This window comes from Paroedura picta, chromosome 9 (genome assembly GCF_049243985.1).
Source record: "Paroedura picta isolate Pp20150507F chromosome 9, Ppicta_v3.0, whole genome shotgun sequence".
Classification (NCBI taxonomy): domain Eukaryota; kingdom Metazoa; phylum Chordata; class Lepidosauria; order Squamata; family Gekkonidae; genus Paroedura; species Paroedura picta.
Genome location: NC_135377.1, coordinates 54,332,112 through 54,350,408, shown reverse-complemented (window position 1 = coordinate 54,350,408; position 18,297 = coordinate 54,332,112).

The following is an 18,297-nucleotide window of genomic DNA, read 5'->3' as shown; positions in this document are numbered from 1 at the left end:
TGGGCTGGCATGTACAGCTTATTTCTGCTTGGGAGCAGATTGTGCATTTTATATGCAACTGATATCCATTGATATATTACAGCCGAGCAATTCTTTTACAGTGCAAGGTGAAGGTGGGCAAACTGGCAAAATGTGTTTGTGTGCAAACCTCCCCTCAAAGTGGGGAGCGGTCTGACTACTGGTGTCAATTGCATGGTGTCAATTGCCTGTTTGAGCTCAATTGTGTGGTGGAAAACCTGCAAAGACTTGTGGGAGGTATCTTACTTTCCCCTGTATCTTCTTTCCCATATTATTTCCTTTTTCCCATGCTTCTGGCATCCCCATATCACAACTCTTAGCAAATGGCAACCATATTAATGAAGCTTGTGATTTCTTTTTGCTCCTTGCATCAGTTCAACATCATTATTTTGTACACTTATTTGCTGCTCACCCTCTGTATACGGACAAGAAACTTCCATTTCAATGTATTGGAAGAAGTGAGCATGAACACAAAATACCGTGAATAAAACTTTGTTGATCTTAAAGGTGTCACTGTACTTGAATTTTGCTCTGTTGCTTCAGGCCATCATGGCTGCCCACCTGAGTTCCTAAGTTCCAAAGCAGTCATAGCAGTCTTTCTTCCCTGTTATTCCAGAACTCAAAGTCATTCTACTGCCAACCAGTGAAGCAAAGCCAAATGCATCTGATTTTACCTCTAAGACCTGGTAAAACAAAAACTTGGCCACAAATGGAGTGGAGAAATGGTGAGATATTTTACTACTGTTTGCTTTCCCCCAGAATCTGTAGTAGGTAATAGTCTAAGAAGTGATAGTTATTATTGGGCATGTTTTTTCCTTGACTTTTCACAATCCCAAGTACATTTTTCTAGCCCTTGCATCTCTGATTTGCTTATGCTGGGCATTCTATTCTTAACCTGCTCTGCTAACTTAGCTCTTTTTGTGCAAACAGAATCTTGGACTAAATGGCAAAAGGTCAGCTGATCTGAAAGCTAGAAATTGATGCCAATAAAATGTATACTGAAGAGGTGCAGCAACACTTATTGGTAAACAAAAGATACTAAGCTTGGATATACATAGCTGCTGTTTTAAAATCTAGTCATATCCACTAATAAAGAAACACATTGAAGTATATGGTCATTGGTTACAAACACATTTTAAAAACATCATATGTGCAACAATGACTGATCAATACAGCATGCAAAAACTGACCAATACAGCATGCAAAGCTAGTGTGTTCTTGATTTTATCAACAGAAACAAACTGTTAAGATTTTATAATGACAACCGGATAAAAAATAGACTGAATTTTAAAATATAACAACAAGGAAATGCTAAATCCAGTTTTAACATTTCCATTTTACTGTTCATTAAGAAAAGGAAAGTCTCACTGTACAAACCTGTTGTAATCTCTTCTGTATCATTAAGCATAATTATAAGATTAGAGGGTTACTGTTACTGTTCGGTTAAAAAAATGCAATAGGCTGGCTTCAATTAGGGACCCCTTTTAAGGTCAACACATCCTTAATAATCCTAGATATTTCAAAAAAGACTGTGTGCAATCCATTATCTTTGAAAACACAGCACTGAGATACAACAGGAGATATTTTACTAGATCATTAACACATGCCTACAGTACATTGTTAAATTCAGGGCTCTAGTCTCCAAAAGTGCATTAATCTCCAAAATAAATCGAACTCTGGAGTCCGAAACATTATTCTTGGTACTCATTCTTTGCTCTGTGTGTATACCTACACACGCACACACAGAATAAAAGAAATCAAGAACTACTTTTTAAAATTAGACTTTGGGAAACTTCAATAATTCAGTTCTTTCCCACTTACACTTCTTTATTGTGCCTTTGATGAATGCTGCAAAGCATAATTTACTTTACAGAGCAACAAGCTCCATTGTACCTATAAAATCTTTTTTTTCAAGCAAATTGTTTTATCTTTGGGATATCACTGGGTGGAAAAAGGCTTCTGCTTCTTACAGCAAACATTCTTCCAATAACCTTGGAGGACTTTCAGGTGGCAAACAGAAACTGCTTTGTTTCCAATTAAGTCATGGTGACCCCAAACATTTAACACAACTGCAGTTACAATCAAAGTCTTGTGGTTCATTGGAAGAATTTGCCACTCATCAATTCACTTAAGCTTACTTTTCAGTTAATTGTTGCAAAGGCTAAGATGATAAGGGAAGTCAAATACCTGAGAATATCTAACAGATTTGAGGAGTTTTCTATATTACAATCAAACACAGTGTTAGAGAAAGAAGGCAACACTATATCTTGCCTAGATTATCAAGATGTATTATTCCACTAGCAAGGTGGAAAAGAGCATATGTAGAAAAGTATCTGGCATACGAGGAATGGATTTAAGGCAGTAGTCTGTTTGTGGTATGCAACCTGTACTCCTCCCTATCCCCTTTGTTGATTTTCCAGTGTGAGATGATGACTTTTGTATGCAGAAATTCCTACATTTGTGTGTTGAACCATGACACCACCACAGTTTTGTAAGTGTTCTTTTTTGTTCAATAGTTGTGTATAGATAAGTATGGAAGGATCTTAGCTGAGTCCATTCCTACTCAACAGTATTTACAGTTACAGCAATAGTTACTACCAGTATTTTCATACACTAAACAGAGAGTATATAAACCTAGTAATTCCAAGCCAAATGTCCTAGATCTATAACAGCTAACACTGACTGTTTCATATATGTTCTTATGAGTTTGCACAGATAGTCAGACAATAGACTGTCTTCAGGGAGGGAATAGTTTGATTTCATCGGGTTTTGGAAGATAAGCAAGGCTGGTACAAGAGACCACCACATGCACTTTGGCAGAGGTGAAGATGAAAAAACTACCTCTTCCTTTCATTTATGCTTTGTGGGGAATCTCATTGCCATTATCCCTTTCCTTTAGGAGCAATAGAATGGCGATAATCATATGGAAGCAGATCAATAAAGTGTTTATTTACTAGATGATTATCTCAGGCATACCACCACATTTGTTATTAGCCCTTGTGAAACTACTGTTCTTCTGAAATTCTCCAAAACATGTCTCTCAGGGAAAGTCTCTAGTGGGAAGAAAGAATAAAACAACAACATATTTTAGCAACTTCTGATTAGATGACAAAAATATCCTGTTGTATCCCATATGTTGCACAGAGATAACAGATGGAATTTGTTACAGGGAAAATTAAGCTGAATTCAAAGCACTTCTCCAACTAATATGTTAAAAATGAAACGATTAATTCATTTAATATAGCAATTATTACATTCAATGCTGCTTGGGTGATTCAGATAATTTTTCTGCGCACGATATCTCAAATTAATTAAGATAGGTTTCTGTCACACAAAGCATTAGATGAATCATCCTGTTTCTGCCTCCATAGCCCTCTCAGTGAAGACAAAAGACCAATCATATCACAAAGGCAGCTTGCAGCCAAGTAGTCAGAGCGCCAAACGGGATGAGTTGGAAAAATATTCTTGTCTGGAATGCATCAAGCCATTGCCACCAAACCTAGCCAAACCTAACCACCCAGAATTCAGGTTGGATTCTTAATGATTTACCTGTGCTAGAATTCTCCACTGCCTGACAACCCTCCTTTGTGCCAGTTTTTCTCCTTTCCCAAAATTTATTCTGGAAAAAAGTGGGTCATAGAGGGTTTATTTATTTATATTTATTTATAATTGGATTTATATACCGCTGTCCAGCAAAAGGTCTCATGGCAATTCAAAATAAAATATAAAATCGCAATAAAATCACATAAAACCCCATAAATACCCATTATTACAATAAAAAGATGGCATTCTATTCTGTAACTCTCCACGAGAAAAACTGGCTGATAGATTAGGGATCTTGGATGGAACTCGGGCTCTGCCCTGGCCTCAACCATACACCTGGCGGAAGAGCTTCGTCTTACAGGCCCTGCAGAAAGATGGTAGTTCTGACAGGGCCCTTAGCTCCTCCGTGAGCTCATTCCACCAGGTTGGGACCAGGACCGAAAAGGCCCTGGCCCTGGTTGAGGCCAGGTGAATGTCTCTGGGGCCGGGGACAGTCAATAGATTCATACCCGCAGAGCAGAGAGCCCTGCGGGGAGGATTAGGAACCAAGCGGTTCCACAGGTAAGTAGGACCCAAGCCGCATATGGCCTTAAAGCTTAATACCAACACCTTAAACTTGACCTGGAAACAGACTGGTAACCAATGGAGATGCTGGTGAATATGGGCCCTCCAAGGTGTCCTAGTGTGGACCCTAGCCGCCGCATTTTGTACCAGCTGTAACTTCTGGATCAGAGTAAAGGGTAGGCCTGCATAGAGCGAGTTACAGTAGTCTAGTCTGGAAGTGACAGTTGCATGAATCACAGTGGCTAGGTGTTCCAAGGACAGGTAGGGCTCTAGTAGCTGGGCCTGGCAAAGATGAAAAAAAGCCGTCTGGGCTACTTTCGTGACCTGAGCCTCCATAGACAGGGATTCATCAAAAGTCAGTAGGGTTTCTACTGGTTCCTCACCTTCCCTGGTTGTCTAGAAACACTAGGTATAGTCCCTTGGGTTTGATCTTAACTTTTAGGAGATTTCAGGGAAACCCATCTAATAACAAGGACAGCTTGATAGGGGGAATCTTCTAGTTTATCCATGATCCTGACTATCCTCATCTTTGGTTTCATTTGGGTTTGCAAATTAGGTTATTTATTTATTTATTTGTTTGTTTATTTGTTTGTTTGTTTATTTATTTATTTTGTATTTTATACCCCCCTCCATATGGCTCAGTTTAGATATAACATCACAGGTAGATACATGGAATGAATTAACATATAACATAGTCAAATACAACAACAATAATCTAACAATGGTTCTAAATAACACAGTTTCAGTGATTTTAAAGAACAACAATATAACAGGAACAGTAACTTAAATAAGGCCCCTAGAGAGGTCACACTGGTTCAGGCCATTGAGGGGATGTCTGAGGGGTACCTGTGGTCGGTCTCAGGCAAATGCCTGGTGGAGGAGCTCCCTTTTGTAGGCCCTGCAGAATTGTGGGAGTTCGGGCAGGGACCTGATCTGTTCAGAGAACTCATTCCACCAGGTGAGGGCCAGAATAGAAAAAGCTCTGGCCCTCGTTGAGGACCAATGTGCTTGTTTGGGGCCAGAGATCACCAGCCAGTTGGCAATGGCAGAGTGTAGTGCTCTTTTGCGGGTAGAGGCGGAGAGACTGTCCCTCAGGTACACTGGGCCCACAGCTACTGGATGATCTATCCCCGATTTCTATTCTTTTCTATGTCCTATTATATGCTCTCATCTGAGCTAACTCCAGTGGCCCGAAGTGTGGGGAGAAATTATTAATTATGTACCACCATATTATTATAGAGTTGGGGATTGTTTTAGGATTATTATTATTAAGCGGTTTTACATTGTATATCTTGTTTTATGTTATGTTTCTTTTTGTGAACTGCTGCAAGCCAGCTTGCTGGAAGTGGCAGTATATAAATCCAAGAAATTAATTAATTAATTAATTAATAATGCTATGACAATTATTTTTGACTAAACATGGATATAAAAGGTATCAATACATAGAAGGGAGTGCGATGTATTTCTACTATTACCGTGCACATTATCAAGAAACTACTGTTATTGGCAGAACCATCCATAAAATCTAGAATCTTACATACAAATATGAATATTACATTTGCCTGAATATTAGAAGGTGCTTCTTTCTTTAATATACTTTTCACTATTACAAATGAAGTTTTTGCATACATAAATGAATGGCACTGAAAAATAACTGTTACATATATGGAGAAAGAGCAATACATATCTTACTTCATATATACTTTTCTTGCAAAAATTCAAAAGTAAGTGGGTCTAGAACACTGGTTGTCTGGTGCAGCATTCACATTTTTGTTGTCAACTACCAATTGTAATATCTCCTCGAACAAACCAAGACATAACTACATCTGGGAGATAAAAGCGAAAACATCTTAAAATCTGCAGCAATATTTTGAGTTTTTTTGTCATCTACATAAAGATGGCACAAATATTTTCTTCTTTTCTGGAGGGCTTCATTTATAGGAAAGTAGTTGTCTATTGAACATTAGGAATAACATCCACACAGCATAAACCAGGCTTTCTCAACCAGGATTTTGTAAAACCCTGGTGTCTCTTGATGTTCCTGGAAGATTTTCTTGAATGGGTGTAAGTTAATTAATGTTAATATGTTTTTTAAATTTGTTAAACATTTATTGGGTGATATGACCATATATGACCCCCCCCCAATGGCCAATGATGGTTCTAGAAGGAGGAGGGGAGGGGCCCTTGGTGGGCATGTACACAGCTATGCTTCCCAACCATATTCTTCATGATCTTCTAGGGTTTCTGGAAGTTTGAAGAATGTTTCAGGGGTATTTCAATGGCAATTTGGACAGCCCAGGTGGTGAATGATTCCGCTGCTCCCTTCTGTGCTGCAGAACAGCTCTCTCCATTCTGTGGAGAATCCACCACTCACTGCTTCCCCAACCAGGAAATGGGGAATAGACACTGCCAAGTACTCTCTGTGCACAGCAGTGAGTCACCACCTGCCTTCCTTGCCCCCCCCCAATGCCACAACAGGAAACAGTCATTGACCACACCCACCCCTGGTGCATTTCAACCTGGCAGGACTTAGAAGCTGCTCCCCCTCCCATTGTCTCCTTGCACTGCTGTGAAGTAAGGTGGGAAGCTGCTCACCCTATCTACAACGCAACACAGAGAGACAAGAGATTATCATTCACCTCCTCACCCTCCATAGCAAGTCAGGTCTGAAACCTCACTTTACCAATGAAGTTAGCTTTGTAACCTAAATAAGTTGGTCCCAGCTTGTTGTGAGGAAATGAAAGATGAGGGAACTAAGCTGTTTGGGTTCCCACTGGGGAGAAAAGTGGGATTTAATTAAATGTCAATGTAAATTGTCCCCTCTCTCCCTCACTTTAGAGGCATATCATTGACAGGTCAGAAATTTCTAGCAGTTCATAAAGTTTTGTGTGCAATTTCAGTCATAATATGGCAAGTATCTATTTGTGGTTGTCAGCACTTAGCCTGTAGCTTTAATGTACTAATCAGTGCCTTTCATGCCTACACATTCTTCACACTTGAGAATCTACACACACTTTAGATACATGAATAATTCATTATCACTGCTTTTGTTATTTTACATTTATATTACAATTGTACCCATAGAAACAGCTTAGTATTGTGTGGCAAGCTGAAAAGAAGAAATGTACTGTGGAAATTTTGCCCCCCAATAAGCATGTGTCTTTCTTTGCAGGATATTCAAACTATAGCTTGAGTGAATTTGCTTCATATTACCTTGAGCCACTCATATATCATTCAAAACTGTATCCAGATTGTCCATGGAGGTCTGTGGTCAATGGGAGCAGAAGCCAATCACCACTTCACGGCAGTTTTTCCTGTAATTCTGCTTAATGCATTTTTACAGGAGCCTCCATTTTATCCCTTTTATTGTAACTTAGTAGTCCATGTTTACATTTTTAGGTACACAATATTGGAGAAATATTGTTTTATTTATTTATATTTGTACCATATTGTTTTAATTGTATTTTGTAACGTCCTTTGGCTACATACAATAAATGTTATCGTATCGTACCTATGCTTAATTGCAAACATGTGTGTTTTATTAGCACTAAAATAACTAACATGGATAGTTTCACTTGCTCCTTCCTAGAGTCTATGCATTTTTTCTTCCTGTGTTTCCACAAATGTTAGATCACTTCAGGTTTGGCCTGCCTTGTAAGATTGGCAGATAGAGTTTGCTTATTTGTTTCACTGTTAAGTCAACTTTGGTAAGTATCCATTTCAAAAGTTGAGATACTGCTGGTGTAGTACAATCAGTCAATGAAAAAGATGGGGGTAATCAGCATAAATGAATGGAGCAACAGAACACACAATGCAACAATTGGCTTTCTTGTAAGTAAAAATTGATATTGCGGAGGTCTGTGAATTTTACTTGTTCTGTTGTTGTTTAGATATATTTTGTTATTTTGGAAATGGAAGAACAAGCCAGAATAAAAGCTCAATAAATCATAGCAAGGATAAAGTTCTAGAGCTAAGATAAAGGGAATTTAAAAAAATTGATAAAAGCTAAAATGAGATACAAATTAAAATAAAAGCCCTAGAGATTGAGCAGTGCATCATACCATCCCTCAATAATACCTCAGAGAGCATTACTTGGGTCTGATGTGGTTAGGAGTTCTCTCACCAGGCTTTTATGCACTGGTGGTTTCCTTCATTTTTGTCATGCATTCCCTTTGGACGTATTATTCTCTTCTGCATGCCAACTCACATCCACTTCACAGGAGTGTCGGGTTTACTTTTTCCTTTTGCGTGGATTTTGATCCCTTCAGCACTCATCTCATTTTCTGATTGCTGCATGTCTGTTTTTTATAAAAGAAGTGCTATTGCTATGTTTTTTTCCCTTTCTTTGATCTCAAGGAGAAGATAATTCCCATGCATAATGATTCCATTGAATTTTCTCCCTTCCCCAATACTGGGAGGACAGTCCTCTACCACCCACATTGTGCACTGTGGTAGATTTCTCCTTATTGTACTGATAAGAATCCCCTTATTGGTCAGTTCTGGACAGGGTGTGTTTTCTGAAATTGTAGATGGAGACTATTCTACCTGTAGTTAATTTGGAGTAGCCGTTTCAGCAGACCATTAAATCCTTGTGTCTCTACCTCCTTTATCAGTTTATACATTCAATTCCTTTTTTTGTGCAAAACAAGGAAAAGTCTAGCATTATTGATTTAATGCTAGGTTCAGATGGCTGGGGGAAAAAAGAAATTGACCAGACAAGCTGTAAAAGACTAAATCAAAAGTGTAAAGAATCCATTTTGTCCACCCTTCTCCCCTCCACACACACGTCTTGCTTCCTATGGTGGGTTACTCTGCTCTTATAGGTGAGCTGCAATGCTGAGCTGCTCTACTTCCTGCTCTGCCAGGCTGTGGCTCTCTTCCAAGCTGGTCTCCCCATCTCCCATCAATCCATGTCAGGTTGTGCTTTGCAAAGTGCCAAATGGAACTGGTGGGAAAGGGTTTGGGGAAAGCTCACGACAGGGACTTGCAGCAGGACATAGCTTAGAGTTCCCCATGGAAGGACAATTCAGAGGGACTGCAGGGGCATTATTTGGAATGGGACTGTGGCCTGGAGGGAGATGGGGCCTGAACCTTCCCCTTGCACCATCTTCCCAAACTGACTCCAGGGAGAGCTTTTAATCTTATCTACAGGTATTCATTTTTGCATTTCTCCTGTTTTAATTGTCCTTTGTAATGGCCTTTGGCTATGTACAATAAATGTTTTTTATCGTATTGTATACAGATATTCATTGTGTCTGGCCACCTCCTACTTCTCAGCTGGGCTACAGCTCCCTACAGCTGTGTTAACCCCCAGCCCATCATGGTCTCTGTTTCAAAAAGTGCTGAGTACAGCTGGTGGAGGGGGGTAGGGGAAAATCTCCCTTCACATGCACAGTTCCTACTGGTTGAATTATCCCAGCTCCCTTTCCATGCTGGCCTCTGCCTCGCAAAGCACCCAGTAGAGTGGGTGGAGGGGAAAGCTCCTCCTGCTCACACATTACCAGTAGAGCTGTCCCGATCAGCACTTTGCAAAGCAGAGTCTGGGACGGGCCAACAGGTGGGAGAAAAAGATGATCCGGAAAGGGAACCACAGCTCAGCATAGAAGGAGGTGGACAGTCACTGATTTGGGTAATACAATATTAACAAAAGTGACATCTTTTAAAGTCCATTGAAGGGTATAACTTGACTTAAGATGACACTTTTGAAGGTTTATTTTTTCTGATAGATAATTCTTAAGCAGCTATTAAACCTATTGCACTACAAACCTGGCAATTAGAGGGTAACCTTTATCAAGAGGACACATATTTGATGGAGATTAATTCTCATTAATATTAGTATAAGGCTAACATTACACAGTCTGAATTCTAATTTTGATCAGATTAATTAAAGTGCTCTTGTGTAACTTGGTTATAAATTATTCTTAACACTTGGATGCTCCTAAGCAGCTCCTTTCTGTTTATGCTGAAATTAAAAGGGAAAGGAGTGCACTAATGCTTCAGTTTATATTTTAGTGTAGGTGATCAATTATTTTCTCATAATGATGATGTTCATCAATCTATTACAGCCAAAACCCATAATTTAATATGGGAAGGACTCCCTGGAGAAGAGACTAATGCTGGGAGCGACTGAGGGCAGAAGAAAAAGGGGATGACAGAGAATGAGGTGGCTGGATGGAGTCTGAAGCAGTCGGTGTGAGCTTAAATGGACTCCGGGGAATGGTAGAGGATAGGAAGGCCTGGAGGATCATTGTCCATGGGGTCGCGATGGGTTGGACATGACTTTGCACTTAACAACAACAACATGCTTGTTGCCAGGATTTTGAATACATTCCAGCTTCCCCTTCCATGATTTCATTCATTATACGTTGTAAGATCACTGCCAATTCTGAAGTGTGGCTGAGAAAAAAAATTGTTCTAGGAAATGATCAGGTAGACGGAAGAAGCAGGGGGAGTTTGGCATATCCTAAATCTGTGTCCTTTTAAAACTTTATGTTACTACTGCCCCTAGCTCCATAAAACACAGACCTAATATATACTGCTACTATCATATATAGTTTGATTTTTTACAAAAACCACACCTTGAGATCAGTAATATCACCTTACTCCAACCTCTGTTATAGACTCAGCTGACCTCTGGAGGGCACTAAGATGTCATTGCAAAAAAATAAAATAAAACAAATGCCACACAGTTCTCCAAAATAGTTTTTAAAGTGTTTTAGGAGTGTAGGAGATGTTTTCCCAATTACAAATTAATTGCCAACTGCTGGTATTGAGTAACTGTGAGAAAATCCTAGCTCTCAGTATCTTTAGTGTTATCTTGGTTTTTACTTTATTGCAAACATTTGATGACCCTTATGTCATATTTAGTGGCCTCTGAGGAACAGTTGCATACTATACCAGCATTTATAAAAAGAACAAGAACAGTTAAGCTTTTACTTGTTCAGAAAAGAATAAAAATGCTTCATTGGTACACAGACAGTAAATATTCCCAAGTGTTGTAATATCCACTACAAATTTGACAGACCATCCACTTTACCTGTTCTTACAGGAATATTCAATTGTTCAGCTATATTTTTGTGAAAAACAGATATTCCCAATAGAGTATTCTAAAAGCTACTGCATTCTAGCTGCTCCTCTCTTTCTAAGGCAAACATTCTTGGGGAAAGCCTTTGTCAGCCTCAGTTCTTTCTTTGCAGAAAAAACAGAAGTAATAGCTTCCTCACAGAATTGTTTCTGAACTCAGGTAAGATAATAAAAATGAGAAGCATTTTTGCTCATTATGATATATACTAGAAGTTAAGCCCGCTGTAAGAAAAATACAGTGGGCGCTAGCGGGCAGTGGGTGGGTGCGGGAGGGCACCCCCCCCCTTGGAGGGAGAGAGGGAGGGAAGAAAGGAGGGAAGGTAGGCAGGGCAGGGCAGGCAGGCATAGGGAGAGGGAGAGGGAGAGGGAGAGGGAGAGGGAGAGGGAGAGGGAGAGGGAGAGGGAGAGGGAGAGGGAGAGGGAGAGGGAGAGGGAGAGGGAGAGGCAGGCAGGCAGGCAGGATAGTACCAGCAAGTATGTGCTCGGATTGGATCTGAAACATTACCTTACACCAGATGGGTAGAGACTATAATTTAGGTATAGACCAGAGAAACCATGCTAACTTTGCTGGCAATGAACAGAATATGCTTAAGCCTCTGTCTGGATTCTGAGAGTTTTAAGATTGTGCCATCTCATATTAGATACTGATGTACTAGATAGAATAGTTAACTTTCTTGTTTTTATGTTGCAAGGCTTTAGTGATGATGTTGCCCTAGTATTAAGTTTATTCTTTAAATATTTAATTAAAATGATCTATTTTACTAATGTCTGGTTTATTATGTATACATAGCCTTGAAGACCTATAGCAGTGGTCCCCAACCTTTATGAGGCTGGGGACCGGCAGGGCATTGGGCCGCGCCCGCGGGGACCGCGGCCGCACGGGCCACGCCCACGTGGCGGGCCTCGCCCGTGGATTGGGCCGCGCCCGCGGGCAGCGCCCGGGCCGCACCCGCGGGCGCAGCCTGCACGGGCGCGGGCAGGCCCTGATTCCCTCTCCCCGCCCTCCCGCAGTAAGTAGCTTCCCGGGCCGCAAGCTTGCGGCCTGGGAAGTTTTTTACTGCGGGGGGGGCGGGGAGAGGGAGCCGCGGCCTGGCGCCATGGCCTTTGCGGCCCGGCGCCGGGCCGCAGCCCGCAGCTTGGGGACCTCTGACCTATAGGACTCAGGCTTGGGTTCTTGACATCCCAACTAGTAGTTCCCCCATTTAAGGTAGCTTGCCTGATAGCAAACAGAGCTAAGGTGACCAATCACCAGGTGGGGACTAGAGTTCTCCCAGAATTCCAACTGATCTCCAATCAAATCTCCTGGAAGAAATGGCAGCTTGGGGGAGGGGAAGGAGGAGATGAACTCTATGCCATCAATTCCTGCTATGATCCCTCCCCTCTCCAAATTTTTATCTTTTCCAGGAAATGTACCAAAATTTCCAGGAATTTCTTGCGTTGAAATTAGCAATCTCAATTGAAGTCCAAGCCTTATCCATTGTAGTTCCCACGATGTGGAATGGGTTCCCTGAGTAGTATTGTCAGCTCTTGGATGAGATATAACTGGAGATTTGGAGTTGGAAAGGTGTGGTTAAGAAATGGTAGGGACTTCAGCATGCTTAATATAATAAAAGTCTGGCCTCCAAAACAGCTATTTTCCTGTGGTTTCTATAGTATGGTGATCAGTTGTAATTCTTGGAAACCGTATTTCTGAGGATATTGCAGGAGTGCTTTAGGAAAATTTTAGGAAGTGTGACAAGGCCACTTTATTTGCCAGGGCTTCAATGGGATATAAACTACAGATATTGGGTTAGCGGGGGGCACTTGGTAAAGAGAGGGATATGAAAACAGCATAAGACAACCATTCAACATTCTTAAAAATAGTAAAACTGACTTCAGAATAGAAGTAGCCTTTAAAACAGATTGAAAGCAGAAACCCCTTAGGTGAAAGTCATATAAAACAAAAAAAGCAATACCACCTGTTTATGCCACTTTTAAAGATAGGAAGAAATTGGGGCAAATCTAGGTTGGCCTCCTGGAACACTACTTGGGCCAGAAAAATAAGACAGCTGTTGGTTTTGAGCCCTGCATTACAATATTCACTAAGGACGTGTCACAATTCATTTTCCACTTTGAAGATAAGAACAGCAGGAGCAGAATATACTGTATTTTTTACCCAATTAGACAAAATTTTATTGAATTTCACAGCATTTGCTAAGGCTACCAGACCATTTTTGCTTGGAAGAAAAAATAAATATTTCAAGTTGACAGAAATATGCAAGGAAAGCAGTGAAGAATGAAACTCTTAAATGGACATTCAAGAAATGGGAAAGGCAGAAAACAAAACCTACAATATTTGTTTATAAATATTTGACGTCAATAAATGTGATATGCAGAGTCTCAGGAATAACTGGAATAAAAAAAACAACTAGAAAGCTCTATTTTGCCAAAGGATATGGCCTTATAGTTTTACCTGTTCTTTCCATTGGTATTGAGACAGCAAAAAGTTATGTTTAGAATATATTGGACACCACAGTGATTCTTTAGCAAAGGACTGAGTAAAGTATCTGTTGGCTTTTAAACTTGGACATGTCTTTTAAAAATATGCTTTGGGCATGGTGAATCATTCAGTTTTTCTGGGAAGAACTCATATCAATTTTGTATTAGTATGTTCTTTGATTTTTAAGGATTCTTATGTATTTTTTATTATTATTATTATTAGATTATTATTATTAGATTTAGATTTAGATTTATAGCCCGCCACTCCCTTGTGGCCCTTTTTAAAGTATCTACCTGTCTTTGAGTGTCACTCCAGGGCCAAGTGGCCAATGGGGAGCTGTGCAAAGCCCGGCTCCCCATTGGCTGCTTGGTCCAGCCTCGCCTTGTCTGGCCGGGGACTCACCACACACAAGGAGAAGCAGCCTTCCCCGATGGTGAGTCCCCCACCACTGGCTTCCCCTTGTCCATACACACACAAAACCCCCCTGGCCACCCCCCCATCATGCAGAAGCTGCTTCCCCGCACCCACAGACAAACACACACACACACTCACACACCAGCCAAACCCCCATGGCCGCCCCCCCCGCACGATCGTACTGCTGCTGCTTCCCTGCCCCCACAGAGACACACACACACACACAACCCCCCCTGGCTGCCCCGCCATTGCACCACCGCTTCCCCACCCCCACAGACACACACACACCAGCCAACCCCCCTGGCCTCCCCCGCACGATCACCCCGCCGTTACTTCCCTGCCCCCACAGGCACACACACACACACAGCCAGTCACCCACCATGCTCTTCCACCCTTCCCCCACCCCACACACTCACGCACACACTCCTCTCTACCCCTGTTTCCTCACCACCTCCCCCTCCTGATTCACCCCCCACGATTCCCCCCACCCTTCACACACCCCGTCCCCTCCCATTTCACCTACCTCTCTGCCTGCCTTCCTTTCTTCCTTCTTACTTCCTGATTTCCTCTATTTCTCCATATCCTTCCTGTCTCTCTGTGTCTCCCTCCCACTTGCTTCCTGTCTTTCTCCTTTATTTCCTTTCTTTCTCCCTTCTACCCATCCTTTCAGCCACCCCTTGCGCTTCTTTTTCCCTCCCATACCTCCTTTCCTCTTCTTCCTTCTTTGCCTACAGTCTGCCTCCCCCTCTGCTAGGGCCTGCTGTATTTTTTCTACAGCGGGCTTAATTTCTAGCTTTTACATATTTGGAAACTTTTTTATATTGTTAATAATCTGTAGATCTGCCATCAAAGTTATTATATTTTGTCTTTTTTGTTTGTTGGTTGGTTTATTTATTATATACCACCCTCCACTGAGGCTCATGAAATATGGGTGAACAGGTACAAAACAGTAAACTCAGTAACCATGTCAGATGAATAACAATAATTGCAGCAATAACATAGAGTAGCGATCCCCAACCTGTGGGCCTTGGACCACATGTGGTCTGCAGACTAACTGCAGGTGGGCCACGGAGGATGCCTTCTTCCCCCCCCCCCTGCCGGCCCTTTATTCATCCACGATCCGGCAGAGCTCCGCGCCTGTGCTCACTTGCTTGGCGATGGCTGCCTCCCTTCCCAGCCCCAGCAAGCTAGCCTGGCTGAGCAGAAGCGCCGCTTCGGCTTCCCCGCCTACCAGGAGTCCCAGCGATTAAGGAGCGCTCATTTGCTTGCTGCCTGCCTCCCTTCCCAGCCCCAGCAACCCTGCCTGCCTGAGGAGAAGCCCTGAACTCAAAGGCAATTGGAACTGGGTGAGGATGTGTCTGAAAAGCATGTTAGTTCCTTGTTGACTATAATCCTTGTTGTACCTTTGGCATTTTTAAAAGATCGTCAACAGCAGAAGCAATGCCATTACAGCCTTTGCATTTCACTTTGGGAAACAGCAATTACCATACCATCACACATGGTGTTGACACATTGTGGTTTATGGAGACAAAATCAAAGATGCTTAGTACATTGAACCACACCTTCAGCAGCTACATGTACCACTGGGGTGGTTTATCCTGGCTTTAAATGCAAGCCTTTGGGGTCAGATGAATAGTTTGCTTTTGAGATTTTTCTGTGCCTTTCATCATGCATAGACTCTGATGTTATCATTGTGCATTTTACAAAATGTAGGAAAATGACACGATAATAAAGGGGCTTTATTGTTGTTGTATGGGATTGGATCCAGACCAAAGTTTTCATCAGCATAATGAAACGTCTGTATCTTATTTTGAAGGGATGTTTAAACATTACCATAGTGATCAGAGAGCGTTAGGGCAGTGGTTGAGAGTAAACGACCCCCCCCCCCACCAGGCCTCAGTAAAAGGCGTTGAGTGGTCCCCAGTGAGTGGTCCCCGTGATAAAAAGGTTGGGGACCACTGACATAGAGAACAGTGATTAACAACCTCAGCATTTTAATAGTCCCGTAGTTGGTCAGTTCACAGTGTTTAATTCATAAGAAGGCAGCTCAGGGTTAATTTTGGTCAATCTCAACCAAATGCCTGGCAGAAGAGTTCTTTTTTGCAGGCCCTAGCTCCAGCAGGGCTCTGATCTCTTCTGGGACCTCATTCCACCAGGTGGGGGCCAGGACAGAGAAAGTTCTGGCCATGGTTGAGGTCAAGTGACCTTTCTTGGGGCCAGGGATCACCAGCCAGTTGGAGGTGGTAGAGCGTAAGGCTCTTTGAGGAGTGTAGGCAGAGAGGTGATCCCTCAGGTATACTGGGCCCATATAATTTATGGCCTTCAAGGTGATTACGCTTAAGTCTGACCCAGAATTCAACTCGTAACCAGTGCAATTGTCAGAGAATGGGCCAAATGTTAGATTTCCATGGTGTTTCTGTGAGGACCCTGGCATCCTGGACTAACTGTAGTTTCCAGATCAAGGTTAAGGGTAGGACTGCATAGAGCGAATTGCAGAAATCTAGTCTAGAGGTGACCGTCACATAGATCACTGTGGCTAGGTGTTCCTGGGCCAAGTAGGGTGCTAGTAGTTTGGCTTGGTGAAGATGGCAGAATGCCAGGTGCACATCTCTCTCTCTCTGCACTGTCACTCATCAGAACATGTATATGATTTCAGATGTTTAGCTGAGATACCTAAAAGCTACTTTGCTAGGTACTAACAGTCAGTGTTTTTAATTTATGGAACCTTCTAATAGGTAATTTTCACTACCTTTTGGCGAAGTGTGTTCTAAACACTAGATATGTTCTGCAGCTCTTCTGATATCTTATAGTTTGTAAATTGATTGGCAAAAAATGAAAGGTGTTTTTCACCTCTCTCACACACATATGGGTTCTAATAAGTGCATCTCCAGTACATCTTCATAGGTTAACTATGGTTTTGTGGGATATTAATGATGAATTCTCCATACTGTTTTATGCAAAAAGCCTAGTAGTTTGGGCTTGTGTCAGGTCTCCTCAGATCCTTGACTTACGAAGACCATAAACCAGATGCAGGTGCAGCATAGCACTTGTTGTTGTTGTTGTTGTTGTTGTTAGCCATTCAATTGGCAAACCCATGGCACAGCCGTTGCCATGATCCCCAATCCCACACCACCTCCCTCAGCTGTACAATGTTCTGGCTGGTGACCATTCCAATTGCGTCTGACCACCATGCTCTTTGTTGGCCTGGTTTGCTTTTTCCACTCACCAATTCTAGCACAATTGCTCTCTCTAGAATAGTTTATTTTCAGACTACCAAAAAGGTAAGGGTAGAACATGCTTAGGTTGTCAGAGTCTGCTTTTACATAAACAATATTCTATCGAATGACAACACCGCTATAAAGCATCATTTTACAAGGGCCTATATCAGACCTACATCACAGGAACATCACTAATGAGGCAGTGCTAAAGCAATTCTCACAGTAATAAAAAAATGTCTAGTTACATCTAGAAACATCCTGGTTCTCACCAGATGCATAATCTGTAATTTTGTTATTCAGTTAAGCTTGAGATTTAAGGGCATTCTTTCCAGATTAAGACACCATGTTTCAAAATGCAAGCAGACTAATCTTCACAGATGGCTCAGAGCATAAGCATGGCTTCTGAACAAAAGCAGGCAATTTAAAACTTTAGCAATTGAAATTAATTTTTGAAACGACAGCAAGAATATAGTTACTAGACCCTTAGCCAAGGGCCAAACCAATTAATTGAAAATTCAGATGTTTTCAGGAATTTCCAATCTGGAGTCCCCAGTTTTGCCCCAGAGATTTAGTCTCAATTGGTTTCTGAAGTATCAGAACCTCAATGAGGCTTTACTGACAGGCAGACGATAATATTACAACTTAAGACTGTTTTCTCAATATTTCCTACCAATTGATGATGTTGAGAAGATGGGCATTTAGCATACATGCATGAAGTTACATTTGCTTTCCCAGTATGGAAATAAAGGACATTAATACAATTCATTTCAAAATACCAGACTGAAACGTGTTAAGTTCTTTAATCAGAGTCTGAAGACGTCCTTTACTCCCATGCCTTTGATGCCTTGACATGCTACAATGATACAACATTGGATACTACAGGATTCTTATATTGTTTTCAGATAAGGTTTTGGTAATCATCTTTAAGGCCATACGTGGTCTGGGCCCAGTGTACCTGAGGAACCACCTTTCTGCCGA